Source organism: Nicotiana attenuata, chromosome 3, assembly GCF_001879085.1.
Source record: "Nicotiana attenuata strain UT chromosome 3, NIATTr2, whole genome shotgun sequence".
NCBI lineage: Eukaryota > Viridiplantae > Streptophyta > Magnoliopsida > Solanales > Solanaceae > Nicotiana > Nicotiana attenuata.
Genome location: NC_031991.1, coordinates 32,908,269 through 32,920,761, shown reverse-complemented (window position 1 = coordinate 32,920,761; position 12,493 = coordinate 32,908,269).

Genomic DNA, 12,493 nt, shown 5'->3' with positions numbered 1-12,493 from the left:
AGGAGGGGTCAGACCTGGGCAGAATATTTTATAACATTTCATCCGCGAACCCAACCCACTTTTCCTCCATTTTTGGGCATTGTTGAGAGCTTTTGGACGGGGATTGAAGAGAGTTTCAACTGGGGTCGATTGAAGGTAAGTTTTATGAGTTAAAAACATGATTTTATTGTAGAATCATCCTTGAAATTCATGAGAATATAGCTAAATTGTAAGAAATTAGGGCTTGAGTTTGAAATTCTAAATTTGAGATTTGAGGGGCCATTTATGGTCCGATTTGAGAGACTTTGGTATGTATAGACTCGTGTCGAGATGAGGAATCCGGTGATGTTAATTTTCTGATTTTTTGAGAAGTGGGCCCGGGGCTCGGGTTTTGCGAATTTCGTGATTTTCGATGTTTTTTGAGTCTTTTCGATTGGGTTATATTCCCTTGGCATATTGTGACGTATTCGTTGTGGTTTTGGTCAGATTCGACGCACGAGGAGGTAAATTTGAAAGGCAAGGGCATAGCAAGCTAGGACTTTGGCCAGCTTTAGGTTAGTAATAAATGTATATGCTGTGTTGAGGGTTTGAAACCCCGAATTTGCACAATGTAGTGCTATGTGAGGTGACTTGCACGCCTGATAACGGGCGTGGGGTGGAGCACCGTCGGGGATTGTGACTTGGTCCGTCCCGCTTAATAAAATTATTACCTAATTGATTGTAGTTTTGTGATATCCTTATAAAAATGGATTAATTGTCATAATTGGGCTTCGTGCCAACTACTTGAATCCTTCAGGGATTATTTTTACTGGTTTCTTACCATATTTCTAGATATTGAACTCAGTCCTGGCATTTAACACTGTTTTTGTAAACTCAGCCATTTTTTTTCTAAATGTAGAAACTAAAGTAATATTTTTAAATAAAGTTTGGGCTGAATATTTTTATATTATTGTGCCGAAAGGCTTATGTGATTTTGGACTGAGTATGGGATCGGACTGCACGCCGCAGTGGTATGATATTGACATTGATATGAGGCCGAGGGCCTGTTTGATGTCACGATATGGCTTATTATTGCGTTTGGGCCGTAAGGGGCCCCTCCCGGAGTCTGCACACCCCCAGTGAGCGCCGTCGACGTTAAATAAATGGAGCGGGCTGCACGGCCGCAGCGGTGTATTGGAGGTACCAGTTTATGTGTTGCATTGCATACTTGATTGCCATTTACTTATTTATTTGTTGTGATATTTCTATAATTGTTTTCATTGTTTTATTGAGTGGATATTATTTAGATTGAGCTGTTGTAATTATAGCTTACTCTGTGCCTGTCCAGGATTTCTTACTCTCAACCCTTATTTATGTTTATTACTTTCTGGGTTGGAAGTGCTCACAATACTCCCTGCACCTTGTGTGCAGATTCAGGTACACCACAGGGTGAGTGAGGACTTGTTTAGCTGAGTAGCATTTATCCGGGAGTATCGAGGTAGCTGCATGGCGTTCGCAGCCTTGATCTCTCTCATCCATTTTATCCTTTTATTCGTATTTTTCCTAGACAGACTTGTGATAGGTGAATATTCCGTTTTAGAGGCTCATGATCGTGACACCAGATCTGTGGTCTATTTAGTATTTTATCTTGGGGTTTTCGAATGTTCGAAATTATTTCAGAGATTCCGCATTTAAATTGTTATTTTTACTTGTAAATATTTATTTATCCATCTAGGTTATTTGGTTAAGGTTGTGTAAATGGTCGGGCTTGCCTAGCAGTTTGTTGGGCGCCATCACGACCGGGGTTGGGGCCGTGACAAGGTGGTATCAGAGCCTAGGTTACTTGGTCTCGCGAATCATGAGCCGGTTTAGTAGAATCTCGTGGATCGGTACGGAGACGTCTGTACTTATTCTCGAGAGGCTACAGAACCTTTAGGAAAACTTCACATTCTTGAATTCTTATCGTGCGTCATTGATTCATCTTGAAAAGGAACTCTTAAAATCCTTCCACGTGTTCGTACGCGCACGTGAGCGCTCAGTATCAGATATGCCCTAATAACTTGTGATTCCCTGATCGAGGGGCGAGATGTGATCTTTGTGCGTTGATATTGGGCCAGTCTGGTGGACTTGAGGCCGGATTTTGCCTATGGCTCAAGCACCAAGATGTTGATTACGTGAGCTGTGTTTTGAACTTATACGTTCGGTATTGTCCCTATTAGCGGGGACGACGGATGGGTAGCTATGTGAAGAGTATGTTAGCACTGCGAGAGGTATCTATATGACTTGGAAGTGGCGAGGAAGGCCTCCTAAAAAGATGATAGATGAACTATTAAGTGTATGATCTCCATTGTGAATGGATGTGTAACCCGAGTTATGGGCGTGTGAAGAATCTTCTCAAGGCTCCTAGTTGGGAGTGAAGTAAGTGCATGTTGCGGTATGAGTTCGGACTCGGGAAGGCTAAGTAACTGTGTGATGTGTATAATGGTGGAGGATATGCAAAAATATTATATTGAGGCGAAAACAGGTAGGTTATCTCCTGCGGAGTGTTCTAAAGTGGTGTGATCCTTATGGGTATGTTAGAATATCTCATTTACAAGTGAAGAAGATGTGTCAAAATCTAGATTGGTCGCTTAGAGAGTGGGTGTACCTATCGCTAAGATGAAGGTGAGAATTGCAGAAGAGTTAAAATTCTGACTGATCTATGTTTTCACAAGCTTATAAGGGAGTGGGGTTAATCTCACTATGATATTATGGCAGTAATAGAGTACATGCATATGATTTATTGAATGCGTTTTGAGCTATGGCTTCGAGCCAAGTTGGGGAGTTGCTATTGATTAAGTTTATTGCACGGCTAAATGCTATGTTGGTTCCAGTTTGAGGTGCATTGGTGAGTTAGCTATGGCTTACAGAGATTGGGGTCGAGGATGGCTGTGAAGGAATTTATTTTTTTTTTCTTTCAAAGGTTATACGGTACCTCGTATGTGTGTGAGAATCACAGAATGTCTTAAGTTGTTGCTAGTAAAGAGTGCTCGGTGCATAGAGTAGGAAGGTGCTTGCTCGTATTGTGACGAGGTTATATCTTGCGGTGTCGGAGTGCTAACGAGGCACGGGTGGTTCTGTTCATTTGATCAGGCTAAATGCAGTTAAATGGAGTAAATGACTCTCGAGAATGGTACTAATGTGGTTGAGATTCTGCATGTGTCAATTAGGTATCTGGAATTTGTATATGCGATTAGAACTGAGTCTCCATTGGGAGAGGTCCAGACGGGTAATTTTTCTATATTAATTATGGGCTTCTATGTGGCACTATCAGGAAGGTGCAAGTAATGGTTCGGAATTCGTAGAATGTTCTAGGATGTTTTGATTTACGATGTAGCAGTTGGAAGGTACGAAGTGATTCGTGGGATGTGAGACAGCATGGTCTCGTGATTCAAAGTCACTCGGGTGAGTGCAGATGGATGGTGTTATATGTTGAATGCAGTTACTATTATTCCCAGGGCAATCAGGGTAAGTCGAAAGAAGATGGATTGGTTAGCCATATATCTGTTGGCATATTGGTGGTAGAGATCAATTCCTTTAGCATGATCGGGTTACGCATGTGATTTGTGGCGGTTCAGGTGAGGCCTGTCGTCCGTCGTAAATGATGTTATTCAGTAGTATTCCAATGTTATGGTCCTGTTACATGTAGGTGGATCCCAAAAGGGTCATGGTGGGCTGGATCACTACTTAGAGATTTGCATATTCTACGGTTATGAGAATTCACCTGTGTGTTGCTATGGTCTCCTGAAGTGAGTTAAGTGGAGAGTTTTATATAATGAAGTATTAATCTAATAATGGTTCCGAAGTTGTGGTGAAGAGCATTTCCTACCGTATGTTGACATGTTGGTGCAATGAGTGGTATGGAATTTGAAGTGAAGATAGAGGTACCAACTCGGTATGGACAAGGATGTCACGAGCCCGGATGAGCAGGGCAGAAGTCTTGACATTTAAGGTAAATCAGTATTGTCTTCAGCGTCACCTGAGAACGGCGTCTTGTGAAAAGGCTTGCACCCGGGTTAATAATTTTTGATCGCTTTTCAGTGTCAGTGCGGTCGGTGGTCTGGGGGTACGACCCGGTCATTCGTTGGTAGGTTGTGGTAGAGGTCCCACAGGAAGATTTTGTAAGTATGGCAGTTAGTCACTTGATTGATTGAATACTTGAACCAAGTATGAAGGTTGTGATAATATCGTTGAATTGAGAAAATATGCCCGGAGGGCACTCAGTCTATTGAGTTGTGGACTACGGATGATTTCTCCGACTATGATGGATGCTCTTATGTGTTACGAGCGAAAGATGAGTTGTTAGGGACCCTTGAAAGGTAATTAACCTAGTTCAGTGCGATCAGAATCGGCTTGAGGTCGGTGGATGGATTCAAATGTGAATATAGGGTCTATGTCGGGCCAAACGGGTTCAATTCAGTGATGCGCTCCTTATGGAGGAGGAGTCAGGGTGTTATTTCGTTGTCAGATATGTTATGCAGTGATACACTGCACTGTGTGAGTTGTGAGACGGCTTGAGAAAAAGCTTATGTGTTGAGGATCCACGTAGGAATGATGTTTATGAGCAAAATGGCTCTCGATACTCAGATTGTATATCGCCCCTCAGTTGAGCTTGGGTTTTGGTAGCTTATAGCGCTATATGTCCCCTTAGGGACGGTATTATGCACTTAGCGTGCTTGTGACCGAAATTCGGTATTTTATATTAATGAGCAATTTAGCTCGATGTGCACCTCTTTAGGTGAGTGTTAGGTGTGGATCGGGTGGCACGCCGCCATGAGTGTGTTATTTGGATCGGGTTGCGCGCCGCAACAATGTGATATTGAGTATAGTTTTCTATATGCTATTTTTGTATGCCTGGTTTCCTATTTTTCTAAGGAGAGCACATATTAGTGCGTGAGTTAGGCAGTTCCTTCCAGAGTTCATCTTCCCTTTTGTACCGCATTTTAATCGGCAGCCTATCAGCACTTTGTGGTGTCATATGAGACTTTTGGTTATGTACGGGGTGGCTTAATGCCTAAGCGGTTCGTATTGGATGAGGTCACGCATTGGGACGAAGTTATGTGAAGGTATGATACTGCGAGCAGATTCGTGTGTTCTGTCTCTATGATTGGAGGCGGGTTCTCAGTTTTGTGTTGTGGTGGTACTGGAGATCTAGAAGTACAGCTCTTTCATTTGAGTCATTTTCAGGAATTGAGTATGTTCGGACTGTTGCTTATTGGTGCGCGTATTGTGCGAGTTGTGGCTTAGTCCTGTACTAATGTGTAATGTCACCAGAGTAGGGTGTTGATTAGATGAGATTGTTGGGATCTTTAATGAGTACGAGCAAATTCGATTTCAGTATGTTGGAAGGATAATATCGAGCTTCAATTCAGAAATTTGATGTAGTATTTGCCAAAGGAGAAGTGGTTTCATGAATGGTTGATCTGAGAAATGGTTACGGTCTATTGCGTGTTTCATTTATCGTTGGCAGTATATGAAAGTGTTGGAATAAGACTTTAGTTGTTAAAAGGTTTTCTACCGGTATTCGGGTGTTGTGGGCAACTGCTGTGAATAGAAGTTATCGTTTCGGGTGTTTGGGTTATGTAGTATATCATATGATTGCACCTGAGGTTGCAGGTATGGGTTATTACAGCTGGTTCGGGCTTATTCTGAGTATAGATGTGAAGTTCAGATGTTGTGTATGATTTCGGAAAGTGCAATGTGGTTCTATGGTTTATGGACTAGATGGATTGTGAAATCTATGTTGTGTTATTGGACCTATGCGAGATAGGGTGACGTGGGATCATCCCCGGGTATATGCTTGGTAAGGTCATTCAGCTATTGGTTGGCTTCTAGGACAACTCTGGGTACGCTCGAGGACGAGCGTTTGTTTAAGTTGGGGAGGATGTGACGACCCGGCCCGTTGTCTCATGAGAACCGCTCCGTTTCCCCCATTTCCTGCTTCATTATGCTTCATTATCAGTGTCTTGTGTGAACGAGTTGAATTGGGTTGATTTTTGGAAGGAAATGAGACACTTAGTCTCTTTAAGTAAGGCTTATTTTGGAAAAGTCAACCGGATGTTGACCTATGAGTTAGAGGGCTCGGATGTGGCTTCTGACGATTCGGTTAGCTTCGGGGGATGATTTGTGACTTAGGAGTGTGATCGGAAGTAATTTTGGAGGTCCGGTGTAGAATTAAGCTTGAATTGGCGAAGTTAGTATTTTGGCGAATTCCGGTTGATAGGTGAGATTTTGATCCGAGGGTCGGAATGGTATTCCGAGAGTTGCAGTAGCTTCGTTAGGTGATTTGGGATGTGTGTGCAAAATTTCAGGTCATTCGGAGGTGTTTTGGTAGGATTTTTGATCGAATGCGTGTTTCGGAAGTTTTGGAAGAACTTAGGCTTGAACTCGATGAGAAATGTTGGTTTTAGTGTTGTTTGAGGTGTTTTGATGATTGGAGCAAGTTTGAATAAGGTATTAGGATATGTTGGCATTTTTAGTTGAAGTCCCGGGGGCCTCGGGTGTGTTTCGGATGCCCAACGGGTCTTTTTTGGAACTTGTTGGATTGCTGAACTGATGGTATCTGGTTTCCTTCTTCGCGAACGCGAGGGGTGTCTCGCGAACGCGAAGAGGAAAAATAGGGGAGCTGAGATTTGGCCTTCACGAACGCGAAGGATGAGACGCGAACGCGAAGGAGGAGAACAGTGTGCTACGCGAACGCGAGAGTGCAATCGCGAACGCGTAGAAGGAGTTTGGGCCTGGAGTCAATTGGCCTACGCGAACGCGAGACATGCTACGCGAACGCGAAGGGTCTGGGGAACTTGGCCTTCACGAACGCGAAGAAGGTGGGGTCAGACTTGGGCAGAATGTTTTAAAACATTTCATCTGCGAACCCAACCCACTTTTCCTCCATTTTTGAGCATTGTTGAGAGCTTTTGGATGGGGATTGAAGAGAGTTTCAACTGGGGTCGATTGAAGGTAAGTTTTATGAGTTAAAAACATGATTTTATTGTAGAATCATCCTTGAAATTCATGAGAATATAGCCAAATTATAAGAAATTAGGGCTTGAGTTTGAAATTCTAAATTTGAGATTTGAGGGGCCATTTGTGGTCCGATTTGAGAGACTTTGGTATGTATAGACTCGTGTCGAGATGAGGAATCCGGTGATGTTAATTTTCTGATTTTTCGAGAAGTGGGCCCGGGGCTCGGGTTTTGCGAATTTCGTGATTTTCAATGTTTTTCGAGTCTCTTCGATTGGGTTATATTCCCTTGGTATATTGTGACGTATTCGTTGTGGTTTTGGTCAGATTCGACGCACGAGGAGGTGAATTCGAAAGGCAAGGGCATAGCAAGCTAGGACTTTGGCCAGCTTGAGGTTAGTAATAAATGTAAATGCTGTGTTGAGGGTTTGAAACCCGAATTTGCACAATGTAGTGCTATGTGAGGTGACTTGCACGCCGGATAACGGGCGCGGGGTGGAGCACCGTCGGGGATTGTGACTTGGTCCGTCCCGCTTAATAAAATTATTACCTAATTGATTGTAGTTTTGTGATATCCTTATAAAAATGGATTAATTGTCATAATTAGGCTTCGTGCCAACTACTTGAATCCTTCAGGGATTATTTTTACTGGTTTCTTACCATATTTCTAGATATTGAACTCAGTCCTGGCATTTAACACTGTTTTTGTAAACTCAGCCATTTTTTTTTAAAATGAAAAACTAAAGTAATATTTTTAAATGAAGTTTGGGCTGAATATTTTTATATTATTGTGCTGAAAGGCTTATGTGATTTTGGACTGAGTATGGGATCGGACTGCACGCCGCAGTGGTATGATATTGACATTGATATGAGGCCGAGGGCCTGTTTGATGCCACGATATGGCTTGTTATTGCGCTTGGGCCGTAAGGGGCCCTTCCCGGAGTCTGCACATCCCCAGTGAGCGCCTTCGACGTTAAATAAATAGAGCGGGCTGCACGGCCGCAGCGGGGTACTGGAGGTACCGGTTTATGTGTTGCATTGCATACTTGATTGCCATTTACTTATTTATCTGTTGTGATATTTCTATAATTGTTTTCATTGTTTTATTGAGTGGATATTATTTAGATTGAGCTGCTGTAATTATAGCTTACTCTGTGCCTGTCCAGGATTTCTTACTCTCAACCCTTATTTATGTTTATTACTTTCTGGGTTGGAAGTACTCACAATACTCCCTGCACCTTGTGTGCAGATTCAGGTACACCACAGGGTGAGTGAGGACTTGTTTAGCGGAGCATCATTTATCCGGGAGTATCGAGGTAGCTGCATGGCGTTCGCAGCCTTGATCTCTCTCATCCATTTTATCCTTTTATTCGTATTTTTCCTAGACAGACTTGTGATTGGTGAATATTCCGTTTTAGAGGCTCATGATCGTGACACCAGATCTGTGGGCTATTTAGTATTTTATCTTGGGGTTTTCGAATGTTAGAAATTATTTCAGAGATTCCGCATTTAAATTGTTATTTTTACTTGTGAATATTTATTTATCCATCTAGGTTATTTGGTTAAGGTTGTGTAAATGGTCGGGCTTGCCTAGCAGTGTGTTGGGCGCCATCACAACCGGGGTTGGGGTCGTGACAGAATAATATATTAACTTGTCAAATATCATATAACTATACTATGTTCTCATAGCTTTAAGGAAATATAAATTTCATATTATTCCTATTGAACAAAAATTGAAGAATACGAAAAATAATAAGATACTCCATATATTGTTAGATATAATTATCATACAAAGAATTTTATTAGATTAGTAATATTTAAATCCAACAAAATTTATTTCTAGAAAGAAATAAAATGATATAAATTAAATCATTATATCATTATGATATGAGTTAAAAATTTCTTAAACATTATTTATATTATTAATGTACTCAAAATAAGTTAAATTATTTACAGTGTTAGAGTATTATTTAGCTGCTAAATCCTAATGTAGGATCTGGTATTGGAGTGCAAACCCATAAACTGACATTCACAGACAACTTTTAAATAAAAAATTATAATTTAAGATTTTAACTATTATAAAAAATATGTTTGTAATAAGTAATTATATGTATACTGGAAAATAAAGAAATACACAAATAAAAGAAGGAAACAAAGATACCTCTCATTTCTCTCAGCGCACGTTAGGAGACTGCTAACCTACGTATTCTCCGGCATGGGGAGTGGACGGTTGAGGAGAAATTGTACTGAGATAAAGGAGATTGAAGTGCTACGTGGGCCATCTAATACCCGAATCCAAAGTGGAAACTCAGGGAAAGCAAAAGAGAAGTACGCAATTGATCAGGATGTGGAGGATGATGATCCAAAATGGCCACTCCTGCATGCATTTCGGTCGGAGCTGGCAACACCTTGAAGTCCTATTGTGCAAACCTCAGCGAAGTCAACTATGAAAACAACAGAGCTATCATAATTGAATCAGGAAAACGTGAACCCTAATTTGACCAATGGAACAATAAAAATGGCTACCAACAAGCTACAACGGGGAGATATATACGAAGGAACATGTTCCACTAAATAAGGAAGGTGATAGGAATTGGGCGGGATTGTTCGAGGAAAACAACCTTGCTTCCAAAGGTATGAGTATACCACAAGTGATTCAGGATGGTGAAATTGTAGTTCAATTAGAAAAGGAAGATATTGCAATTGAAACTGAGAAGTGGAAAGTAGCCTTAATTGCTTATATGGTTGGTAATACCCTATCAATTGGGGCTATGAAGCGCCTCATTGCAAGCCAGTAAAATTTTGTATCGAAGCATAAAGTACTCCTTCACAATAGTGGGTACTTTGTTATTCGTTTTACTAGTGCAGCTGATAGAAATGCAGTCTTGTTCTCTGGGCCTTACACATTGTTCCATCGACCTATCATACTAAGAGCATGGTCAGCTGAGTTCTATTTCCATGAAGAAGTTCTAAGGACTATTCCCTGGTGGGTGAAGCTTCCAAACTTGCCTTTGAATTGCTGGAGTAAAAGAGCCCTAAGCAAAATAGGGAGTGGCTTAGGAAAACCAACACATGCTGATGATTGTACTTCTAAAGCTGAGAGGATATCCTATCCAAGGTTATTGATTGAAATGGATATAACTAGAACCCTTCCTGGAGTATCAAAGTGTGTGATCCTACATGGAAGGTGATTGATCAACCACTAGTATACGACTGGAAGCCCCAGTACTGTCCTATATGCTGTCAAATTAGCCACAATTGCAAGCTGAATAAACCTTTGCAACCAAATGGACAGAAAATGCAAACCAAGCAGAATAATCAGAAGCAAGAATGGAAGATCTCTAGAATTCGGGATCCCATAATTGATACTCACATTGATGCGCATGGAAGGTTCATTTATAGCCTTGTTCAGTCAACACAGGATAAAGTAGAGCATCAGACAACGCCTAGAGTGTGGAAACATGCTAGTGGAAAGTCTGCAGTCAAAGCTAGCAAGTCGAAGCAACAAGATCACAGGATAGTCACAGCGAATTGCTTCACACTTTTACATGAGGACACATAAATGGTATGTCAGAACATTGGTTGTATGCAGGACAGGAGGCAAAGTAGTGGTGTAGTGAAGGGTGATATGACCACTCACAAAACCCCTAGAAGAATTTTATAGTTTGGAATGTAAGAGAAATAAATAAGGTTTATAAGCAGAAAGAGCTTAAAACCTTTTGTAAGGAATAAATCCACAGCAAGATTGACCAAATATTGGTTAATGTAGACTGGATACACGAATGGCCCCACTTGGAAGGAATAACTATGGATCCTCATTTCTCTGATCACCGTTCCTTGAAGATCACTTTTGAAAGTATGTACGAAACATGAACCAAGCCTTTTAAATTCTTTAAATACTTAGAAGATCATCAAGAATTTATACAAGCTGTGGAAACATGTTGGACAAAGCCTAGCAATCTACTCTCTATGCAGAAGGTCTGGCAGAAATCCAAACAAATGAAATTTTCAATGAAAGGGCTAGCATAAAATGAGTCTGGTAAAATTTAAGATAGGGTAGCACATGCAAGGGCTAAGTTGAAAGAAATACAAATCAAAATGAGAGACCCTGCTAGGTGTATGGAGTTGGTACAAGATGAAGAAAAACTAAAGATGAGCTTGAAAAATTTTTGATGGTAGAGGAGAGCATAGCTAAGCAAAAATCTAGGGTGCAATGGTTAAAACTAGGTAATACTAATACAACTTACTTCCATGCATGCTTAAAGAACATGCAAGCACCAAATCAAATTAGGAACTTGAATAACTCTGTAGGCCTGTTGGTGCAACATGCTGGAGATATAGAAGAAGATGTACTGGGGTTCTACAGGGGGGTTACTTGGTCAAGCTGCTCATTAGCTTCCAGTGGTGCAGCAAGACATAATGCAAAATGGTAAGGTGGTGACTAGAGAGTAACAACTGAACCTTATCAAACTTGTCACTAATGAAGAAATGGTTGAAGTTGTCAAGGATATTGGTGATCATAAAACCTCAGGCTGTGATGGCTTTAATGCCTTCTTCTATAAAAAGATATGGGCAGCAATAGGTGAGGAGGTAACACAAGTTGTGATTGACTTATTCAATTTAGGGAGTATGTATAGAGCTATTAATTGTTCAACAATTACACTAATGCCTAAGGTTAAACACTCTTCTACCATAAAGGAGTACAAGCTAATTTCATGCTGCACTGTACTTTACAAGATTATTTCTAAAGTACTCACAACTAGAATACAGGGAATAACGGATCACCTAATTGATAGTTGCCAAACTGCCTTTGTTCCCAGAAGGCTAATTGGGGATAACATCATTATGGACCATGAATTAGTTAAAGATTATGAAAGAAAGAATATTTCTCCAAGATGCATGCTCAAAACAGACATGCAAAAGGCATATGACTCCTTGGAGTGGTCATATATGCAGCAAGTATGGAGAATGATTGGCTTCCCAGAAACTTTTATTGCTAGGATAATGCAATGCATCACCACTATCACTTATTCTACCATCATCAATGATAAGCCAACTAAGCCATTTGCAGCTAGGAAAGAATTGAGACAGGGTGATCCCCTCTCCCCTTTCCTATTTGTATTGGGAATGGAGTACCTAAGTAGATTGATGAAGACCTTGAAAACAACCCATGGCTTCAGATCATCCTAGGTGTGCTAAATTCAACCTGGTCCAGCTTGGTTGGCGAATGATCTCTTACTGTACTGCAGAGGAGATGTTTAGTCAGTACAGGCCTTACATGGCAAGTTTCAGGTCTTCTCCAAAGCCTCAGGACTAATAGCTAACCCAGTAAGAGCATAATTTATTTTGGAGGGGCCTGCCAAGATACTCAGAGGCAAGTTATGTAGGTTTTAAACTTTGCTAAAGGGGAGGTACCTTTTAGGTATCTAGGGGTAATGGCTGTGTATGCTACAATGTGAGCCCTTAATTAATAGGATGTTGGGGAAAATAAGCTCATGGACAACCAAGTATCTCTCATATGCTGGTAGAACACAAT